This window comes from Tamandua tetradactyla, chromosome 26 (assembly GCF_023851605.1).
Source record: "Tamandua tetradactyla isolate mTamTet1 chromosome 26, mTamTet1.pri, whole genome shotgun sequence".
Taxonomy (NCBI): Eukaryota; Metazoa; Chordata; class Mammalia; order Pilosa; family Myrmecophagidae; genus Tamandua; species Tamandua tetradactyla.
Window position 1 is genome coordinate 23,728,861 of NC_135352.1, and position 10,232 is coordinate 23,739,092.

The following is a 10,232-nucleotide window of genomic DNA, read 5'->3' on the forward strand; positions in this document are numbered from 1 at the left end:
CATAAAAATCACTAAGATCAGGATTTAAACATTAATAATTACATTCATAATTTTCCCTAAAGCTACCTCTAGTAATAACCACTAACATGTAACCACAACTCTAACTTCTATCACAGTAGGAATTCTGCCTAGTTTTGAAGTTCCTATAAATGAATTCATGCAGTGTGTTTTTGTGACTAGATTTGTTTGCTCAGAATTATATTTGTAAGATTGATCTATGTGGCTGTGAATATCAGGAAACCATTCTTTTTATTGACATAGAATATTTCATTCTATGAATATACTACCATTTTTTATCCATCCCATGTTTAATGATATTTGATATTTGTTAGTTTTTTTATGAGCTATCATAAATAATGATACTACTGACATTCTTATATTTATCTTTTTGCATGCATATGTATGCACTTCTGTTGAATAGATACATAGGATTAAAAACAATGTGATTAGAAGCTATGTGTATTTTAATTTTTATAATACTGACAATAATCCAAAGGGCCAAAGTGTTTTTGTTTTTGTTTTTTACTGATTTCAGTTTCTACCAATAGCAAATGAGATTTCTTATCCCATACTTTCTAGCATTATTGTTTTGTTTTGTTTTTAAAGACAGGGGAGTGTAATCTGATTGGCTTATGAGGCCCACCTACGGGGTACCTCAGCTCGCCATTGCACTCTCTGGAGTGCTGGCCATGAGTCTGTTCCAACTCCGGTTGAGAAGACTTCCTAGTATTATAAGATTTATTTTTCTCCCTTTTCTGACTGTAGATAGTCATATCTCAGTTTAGGATTTAATTTAAATATAACCGAGTATTGATATTGTAGAGCACTTTTTCATACTTTACTGGACTTTAGGGAATGTTCTTTTGCAACACACCCATTTAATTCTTTTTCTAATTCTAACTGTTGGACTGTCTTGTTTTAAATCAATTTGTAGGAGTTCTTTTTTTATATCATGATGTGAGTCTCTTGTCAGAAATGTGGACCTCAAATATCTTCTCTCACTTTGTAGCTTGTCTTTCATCTCTTAATGACATCATGTGATAAAAATAATTATGCTCTTAATTTTAACAAAGTCCAATTTAACAAATTTTCTTCGATGGATCATACATTTTGTGAGATGTTTATTGCATTTTGCTACCCCAAAGTCATAAAAGTATTCTTCTATGCTGTCTTCTAAAAGTTTTATCTTTTTACCTCTATCATTTAGATCTACAACCCAGGTGGAATTGTTTTTTCAGTATCATGTGAAATAGAGGTTGAAGTTCATTTTTACCCTATTGGAATATATAATTGGTCCAGGGGAATTTTTTAAAGACCATATGTACTCATTACGTTATAGTGGTATGTATGTCATCAATCAGATGAGCCTATATATGTGTCTATTTCTACAACTTTTTGTTCCATTAGTCTATTTGTCTTTTCTTTCATCAATGCTATGCTGTGGTCAATACTGTAGCATTTTATTAAGTATGCATAATTTCTCCAAGTTTGTTCTTATTTTCAAGATTATTTTTAGCTCTTCCTGAGCTTTTACTTCATATAATTTTTGAATCAGTAGTTTCATTTCCACAAAATTTCTATTTTGATTTGAAATTCATTGAATCTATAAAACTATTGAGTGGGTTGACATCTTCATACAATTTCACTTTCTAATCTATGAACCATGTATATCCCTTTAGTTAAGTTTTTAAGAATGTGTCTCAATAATGTGTAGAGACCTTGGACTTTTAACTATTTACTCTAAGATGCTTCATCAAATTTATATTTTAAAGCATACTTTGTATAGTTATATTTTGTTCATTTTAAACTTGCAGAAAAGTTGCTAATAGTACAAATAAACTCCCATATGCCTGCAACTCAGATTTCCACGATGTCTCTATTTTATACTACATTTGTACTACCTGGCACTCTTGCAAGCTCTTTCTCTTATTTTCTGTAAACTTTTTGCAATCCATATTCAAATTATGTTGATTGTTCCAAAACTGTCCTTCATAGTTGTTTTTTCCCAAGTCCAAAATCTAATAGAATCAGGTACCATATTTTATTTTAATTTCTCGTTTAACCTGACACAGTTCTTCAGCCTTTCTTTGCCTTTCATAACTTTGACATTTTTGAAAAATAATGATTAGTGATTTCAGTTGTTGGTAGAATGCCTTTCAATTTTTGTTTGCTTTTTGTTTCCCCATTATCATCTTTAGTTTATGCTTTTGGGGGGAAGAGGATAGAGTAAGAAGGCTGGGAAAACCAGACAAGTTAATGTTTTGTGCTCAGAACATCATGTAGGAGACACATCATGCAATTTGCCCTAACATTGATAATGTTAACTTTGATCACAGATGAAAACATTGTCTCTCAGTTTCTCTACTAAAACATCTGGTTTTTTGCTTTGTAGTCAAAAACTAAATTATGGGCTAATGCCATGTAAATGTCCTGTTTTTCAACAAATATTCATCTACTACTTTCACATACGTTGGTGATTTTCTAAATTTCATCTATATTAGTTGGTCTGCATTCTTCTGTAAGAAAAAGTTGTCCCTTCTCTGTCCTGTATTCATTTCTTTCTATCAATGTGGACTTATGGACTCATATTTTGATTACACTCCACTATAACTATTATTTGCTTTCATACTCAGATTTTCCCAGATTTGACCAGGTTGGCCATGTTTTAACAGATTAATCTATTCACTTTTTTGAGCACTTCTAACATTTGATGTCCCTAGCTTATACTTCACTTTTTTTGCCCTAGCCCTGAAATGAACCCTTTCTTCAGGAAGCTCAAGTTTCTTTTAGTAGATAATAGTATTTATAAAAGAATAGACACTGAAGAATTGGTACAACATCATGCGGTCATGGAAGTATATTTGTTGGAAACTTTTTAGCTATAGCTTCATTTTCTTTAATAAATATATGAATATTTATATTTTCTATTTCTTCTATTAGTTTTGGTGATTTTATTTTTTAAAGACTGACATTTCATTTACACTTTAAGATTCAGAACATAAAAATATTCCTAGCATCTTTTTATCTAAATATCCATGAAGCTTATAAATATGTGCACATTTTCATTTCTCATATTAGGAAATTGTGTTTTCTCTACTGTTTACTTGATTAACCTTTCCAAGCAGTTATTAATTTTACTAGTCATTTCAAAGAGCCACTTATGGTTTACATGTTTCACTTGTGTTGCTGTGGGTATGAATAAGTGTTTATTTATTGTTTGACTGAGAGTGTTCCTTTTTATGGGTATGGATATTTGTGTTGCTTCCAATTTAGGGCTATTATTTATAAAGCTGCCACAAAATATCTATGTACAAATCTTTTGTTAAATGTATTCTTTCATTTTCCTTGAATAAATATCTAGGAAGGAAATTGTTGCCCATACGGTGAATTTATGTATAACTTTCTAAGAAACTGCCAAGCAGCTCTCCAAAGTGGTTATGCATTTTTTACACTAACATAGGTAATGTACAAGAATTCTAGTTCCTCCTCAATTTTGAAAACAGATGATATTGTTCATCTTTTTAAATGTTAGCCACTATCGTTTGAGTATGTAGTATTTCACTGATTTACCTGTTCCTGATGAATAATGATATTTTCTTGTGATTAATGGCCAAGATTACCTCTGTTTTGTGAAGTGTTTGCTTTATTGTCTTCCGGTTTGCATTGCTTCTAATGAGAAACCAGCAATTATTTTCATCATTGTTCACCTGTATGTAATGTAACTTTTTTCCCTCAGGGTATTTAAAGGTACTACTCTATCTTAAATTTGCAGCAATTTCATTATGATGTGGCTTGGTGTAACATTCTATTTAGGTTTTCCTATCTTGTAATGAAGGTTTACTAGCTTTTTATATGAATTTTTTTCCAACAATAATTCTTTCAATATGTTTTCTGTCTCACTCTCTACTTTTAGGGATTCTATTATATGCATATTATACTGCTTCAGATTTCCTTCCCTGATTTTGTTTTCTGCAGTGTTTGATCTACTAATCCCATGCAATATATTTGAGACACTGCATTTTTCTCTGTAAATTATATTTAGATTTTTTGTCTTCTTTTTCCTCAGTATGTTCATGTTTTCCTTTGTATCTTTGACAATATATTAAAATATGCTTGCAAATTCCTTGGTACTCCTACTATGGAGAGGTGAAATTTATATTCCTTCCCATGAAGCTAATGTGTTTTGTGATTTTTTTTTCAACCAATAAAGTAGTTGGATGTGGGATCTCACAACTGCAAGTGCTAGCTCATAAAAAAAAGAGCTTATTTTTATCTAGCTCTTTCCTATGATGCAAACTATCTAATTGCCCTGGGGTTGTCATGCCATAAAAACACTTGAACTAGCTCTTTCTGAGAAACTATTTGGAGAAGTTTTGAGACAATATAAACAAGCTTTTTTAAAGCCCTTGCCTGCTGTTTTCATCTTCTTTGTTATTTCAGAATCTATTACTACTGATTGATTCTCCAACCCCAGCCTCTACCCACACATCTACATACTTGGAGCATATTTTTCTTCTTCTCTTGCTATCTAGTAATTTTTGAATGGGTGTGACAATTGTAATGTGACATATTTAGGTGTTGAGTTTTTATCGTCTTTCTTTAATGACTACTGAGTTTGTATCAGCCAGTAATTATTTGTGGATCAGTCAATCCTTTTCAAGAAAATTTTTTTTAAGTTTTTTGAGATATAGAGACAGTCTGACCTTCCTTCTAGGACATAACACTTCTAGGTCATTATTGAATGTTCTGGCTATTCATTGAGGTCTCTACAATCTGGTTAGTAAAAATTTGAATGTTGCTAAGCATTGTATGGGTGGACTAGTGGATGGTTCAGTTTAAAATTCTTTAGTAGGTTCTTTTTTTATATCCTGTTCATGTGCAACTTGTTATTCAACCAAAAACTTAAGAATCTTTGTAGCAACTTTTTTTTCTGGTGCTGTGCTCCTCTAATTTCAAGTGCTTTGCCTTCCCTGAACTCTCACTTCTGTCTCTCTAACTCAGGAAGACCACTATTTTCTGCTTGGTGTACTCCTCCTCCTTGTGCTAGGGTCCAAAGATGATTGTGCAGAAAGCTGGGGCAATGAAAGAGCTCGTCTGTTTCCTGTCTCCCAGGAATCACAGTCAGGTGCTTTCCAATGTTTGAAACAGCTTTTAAACATATTTGTCCAATTTTCTAGTTGTTTACTAGGCAAGTCCAGTTATAGTTTCTCAGTTATTACATCGAGGCTATAATTGGAAGTTCCCAACCAAATTAAATTTAATATAATTACTATAAAATGTAGTTTATATCTACCATCCTGAAATATTTATCTGTTTATCCCAATTGCATTTTTGTTTTTTCTCACCTTATTTTGTATAACCAAGTTTTTATTATTAATATTATTTGTGACATCTGTTAGCTCATAAGCTCATTTATTAGTTCATCATTTTATTATTGTTAGTGTTTCTCAGAAAGATTGTAGCATGTTATTGGCATATTGCAGTCTAATAAATCTTTATGATCGTTTATCTTTCTACAAAGTCTTATGTTTATGTTGCCTTGCATTTTATTCCACAGATGTTTTTGACCACACAAGACCTTAGTTTTATTGTTTTGAAAAGTAACTATTAATTTGTGTTTATCTACATATTTACCTTTTCCAACATTCTCCATTTCTTACTAAATTTACTATTTCCATCTGTAGTTATTTTTCTTGCGTCTAAAGCCCTCCCTCTAATATTTATTTTAGTACTGGTCTGATGCCAAAGAATTCTTTCAACATTTATTTACTAAAATTATCCTTAGTTTTTCTTCTCTTCAAAAGATATTTTTGCTGTGAATATTATCCTAGGTTTTCTGTAATTTTATTCAGTATTATAAAAATGTCATTTAATTGTCTTTTCACTTTTGTCCCTTAAGTTGAGAAGATAACCGCACCATTTTTTGTTTTGTTTTGTTTTGTTTTGTTTTGGGGGGGGTGTGGTCCGGAAATTGAACCCGGCTCTCCTGCATGAAAAGCGAGCCTTCTACCACTGAATCTCCCTCGCTGCTCTTTCTAAGAGAAAGTATTTTTTTCTGGATCTTCAAAAATGTTACCTTTGTTTTTCACTTTTATCAGAAGTTCTATGCTCTGCTAAGTTTTGTTTTCCTTTCTTGAGTCTATGGCTTAATGCCTTGCACTGAGTTTATATAATTTTCATTCTGCTCTTCACTTCTCTCCTTTACTTTTCCCATACGTCCTGTCTTACTAAGAATCAAATTACATATGTATGCTAAAACTTTTCACCATACCCCTATATATCTTGGGCTTTTTTCATTATTGTCCGTTCTTTTTGCTCTTCACAGTATATACTGAATGTTTTCAATTGGCTTATCCTTCAGTTTATAAATCCTCTTTCTTTCTGTTCTTTTTCTGCTATTCAACTTACATACTGAGGTCTTACTGTCAATAATTATATTTTTGTTATAAATTTTTCATTGTATTCTTTTTTACAGGTTCCTGTACTCTAGTGATATAGTCATCTTATAATTTATTCCTTTGAACATATTAACCACAGTCATTTCAAAGCCTCTATCTGATAATTTAATACTCGACACTGTGTATGAAAAAAATTATAGACACTGGATGAAGATAGATTCCTCCAGAGAGGAATTACTCTATCCTCTGATAGGAACCTAGGTCAGAGGAGATCATGTAAGTCTAAACAGAGACTGTCTTAACCTGAAAATAGATTACAGTCATTTTCATGCTTCTGTTTACTACTAATTTGCTTTGTTCATTGCATGCACTCCTACTGGGATCCCAAATGAGTATGTGCATTGAATACAAGGGACCCTCTTCCTTGACAGTACTGAACTCCTTTTTTGTGGCTATGTTCTTCACCATGAGACTTATAAAACCCCAAACTGCTTTCCCGAGGTTTTCTGCTTTGATTCTCTTCCACTGTGGAGCTTAAAAACCCTGTAAGTACCTCATAGTGGTGCTTCTTCTGAGTCAGGTTCACATCTTTGAGTTTCCCTTTTCTGGGATCTCAGTCCTTCAAGTCCTGGCTGATTTTCCAATACTGAATGTAAATTTTTGTTTTCCAATCCTATAGGATTGTCAAAATCTCTGCCTGGCTTCTCAGATTCATGCTCTATGCCAAGAATTGGCAAATACTCCAGGGGAAAATGACTGGCCATGTATTGGAGCAGTTCTCCAGGTACCATATTTGGAAGTCTCGGGGGACTCATGATCTGGTTGCCTCAGCAACACTCTGATGGCTTCAAGTGTGTGTGTGCATGTGAGTGGGTTAGTTAACCTTAGGTGGAAAAGAACAAGATTTTTATTAAACATTTCAAATGAGTAATCTGTGTTTTAGACTATAGTTCACAACTCTCACAGTGTCTAAATATAGTACTATCCTTAAAACACTTGAGCATCGATATACAAATACACGTTAAAGTTGAAATCACCATGAAAGTTGACTTTGACAAATGATTGAAAAATATTTTTATGTCCATTAATTGTGCAAAATGTTTTTTTCCTAAAATAGTAAGAATCACTATTTATGCCAGAAAGAGGAAAACTGTAGATAAATACCCACCAATAAGCCTTCCCCACACACATACACTGCAAAATGCCCACATACACACACTTAAGTACACGCATATACTCCCATATTCCCGGTACCTATACTGGGAAAAGTAAGTATTAAGCTATTAACATATGTGCACATTCTTAGCAGGCACATAGAAAAATTTAAAAAAATAATTTTTCTCAGCTGCTTTTGTGGCACTTTTATGGCAGAGAAGTATGTACTGATGTTTAATTGGATCTGATATAGAAGTTTGAATTTTGTGCTGGTTTGAAGGGATCATGTACCCTACAAAAGCCATGTTTTAATCCTGATCCATTTGTGGAGGCAGCTTAAACTTTTAATCCCTTTTCAGTACTGTGTGTTGGAAACTTGATTAGGTGATCTCCACGAAGATGTGGCTCACCCAATTGTGGGTATTAACTTTTGATTAGAGGGAGAGGTAACGCCACCCATTCCAGGTGGGACTTCTTTTAAAAAGAGGAAGCATTTTGAAGAGAGTCCCTTTAAAATGAGAAGAGCGATGAGGAAGGAGAGCACATGCAGCCAGAGACCTTTGGAGATGAAGAAGGAAACACCTCTGGGGGAGTTTCATGATGTAAGAGGCCTGGATAGGAAGCTGGCAGACATTGCTATGTTCACCATATGCCTTTCTAGTTGAGAGAGAAAATCTGAGCTTTGTTGGCTTTTCTTGAGAGAAGGTAATCTCTTGTTGGTTTTACTTTGGACATTTTTATAGACTTGCTTTAATTGGGACATTTTCTCGGCCTTAGAACTGTAAAGTAGCAGCTTATTAAATTCCCCTTTTTAAAAGCAATTCCATTTCTGGTATATTGCGTTCTGGGAGATAGCAAACTAGAACAGATTTTTTTTTTTCTTTTTTTTTTTTATACATGGGCAGGCACCGGGAACCGAACCCAGGTCCTCTGGCATTCCAGGCAAACGTTCTTGCCTGCTGAGCCACCATGGCCCGCCCACTAGAACAGATTTGAAGCGTTTATTTTATCCCATAATAAATCCACAATTGTACAATAAATTCACTACTGTTTAATAGTCTTTAACTGGATTTTTATAATAGAAAGAACATAATGTTAAAATTTTTTTCCAGTTTTTCTGGACGTCAGACTTTGGAGTTTTAGAGTAATCAAGTGCCAGGACAGAAACTATTCTAGGTATATACTAACAAACTCTATTTTGGCTCTTCTTCCATTGAATGTTATAAGTGGCCTCTAATGAAAAGACCTGAGAGTACATCTGTCTTATTATTTTTCATCACAACCAATCCTAGAGAGCTGGAATGGAATTGTCTTCATTATTCAAACAAGTATGTAGTTGAAATTGACATATATCCACTAAAATTTGTTAAAGGAAGCATTTTCTTACCCTTGAAATGTTTCAGTATTTCCTATGAACAAGGACTTTCTCTTCATAATATAGTACAATCATCAAAATAAGCAATGAGCATTGATCCAATAGTGTTATCTAATCTATAGACCTTATTCTGGTTTCTCCAGTTGTTCCCCAAAATGCCCTTTATGGCGAAATGAAATCAAATGTCATATGTTGCCTTTTGTCTATAATCTGCTTTAATTCAGAACACTTCCTCAGACTTTCTTTGTGCTTCATGACATTGACATTTTAAAAGTACAGTCGAGATATTTTGTAGAACAGCCTTCAATTTGGGTTTGTTTGCTATTTCCACATGATTAGACTTAGGGTATGCATTTGGGGCAGGAATATCACTGGGTGAAATTGTGTTCTTTTCAGTGTTATCATATCAAAAAGGCACATGGCGTTGATTTGTCTCATTACTTGTGATGTTAACTGATTGGTTGGCTGAGGTGTAGACCTCTGTCAATCTCTCCTCTATAAACTTACTGTTTTTCTCTTTTGTTATTAAAAATATCTTATAAGAAGATACTCAGAGATTAAATATCTTTATCCCTCAAGCCTTCACTCACTATTTTCAGCATGTTTTGATGATCCTTGCTTGAAAAAGTTTTTACTGTGATGGTTGTCACATCTAATTGCTGAATACCATCCATTCAAATTGTGAACAACATCAGGGATTTGCATTTTATTCCTGTGCATGGCTCATGCTAATTTTTTCTGTGTTGTTCCAGTTTTAGTGTATGTGCACCAAAGCATATTCACCAAGAGACACATTTTTATAGGGGAAAAGGGGCACGGGTTTTTGTTTGTTTGTTTTTTTGCGTGGGCAGGCACCAGGAATCCAACCTGGGTCTCTGTCATGGCAGGCGAGAACTCTGCTTGCTGAGCCACCACGGCCCACCCTAGGGCATGAATTTTATAATCTCCGATCCTAACATAACTCTTCATTTCTACATAAAGTCTTCTATTCTTTGTGTGTAAAAAGCCTAATTTGCATATTTTGTAAATATAAAATGTATACAATTTTTGAAATGTAATTTCCGGACTATTTTGCATATAATTATCCTATAATATTCTTAACATTTATTGGCACTCTTCCTTCACTCTATATAGTCTCCTAGATTCTTCCAAAACCCATGCTCTCCTCCATGTCTGGCCTGCCTGGTAGTTCTTGGTCATGAAACTAATCCCAACCATCATGTCTGAATCTATATTTCAGAATAAAGGATACACCTTGAATGGACTAAAACTAAGCCATATTCTCTTTCATTTGATTTTTTAAT

The 10,232-nt window shown here is 33.6% G+C and overlaps 1 non-coding gene across 1 annotated transcript; it reads right to left on the bottom strand.

Moving 5' to 3' along the window:
• Nucleotides 1–9,603: 9,603 nt before the first annotated feature.
• Nucleotides 9,604–9,711, bottom strand: LOC143670099 (U6 spliceosomal RNA). Its single transcript, XR_013169276.1, has one exon. It is a non-coding gene; the product is annotated as a U6 spliceosomal RNA (small nuclear RNA).
• Nucleotides 9,712–10,232: the final 521 nt, after the last annotated feature.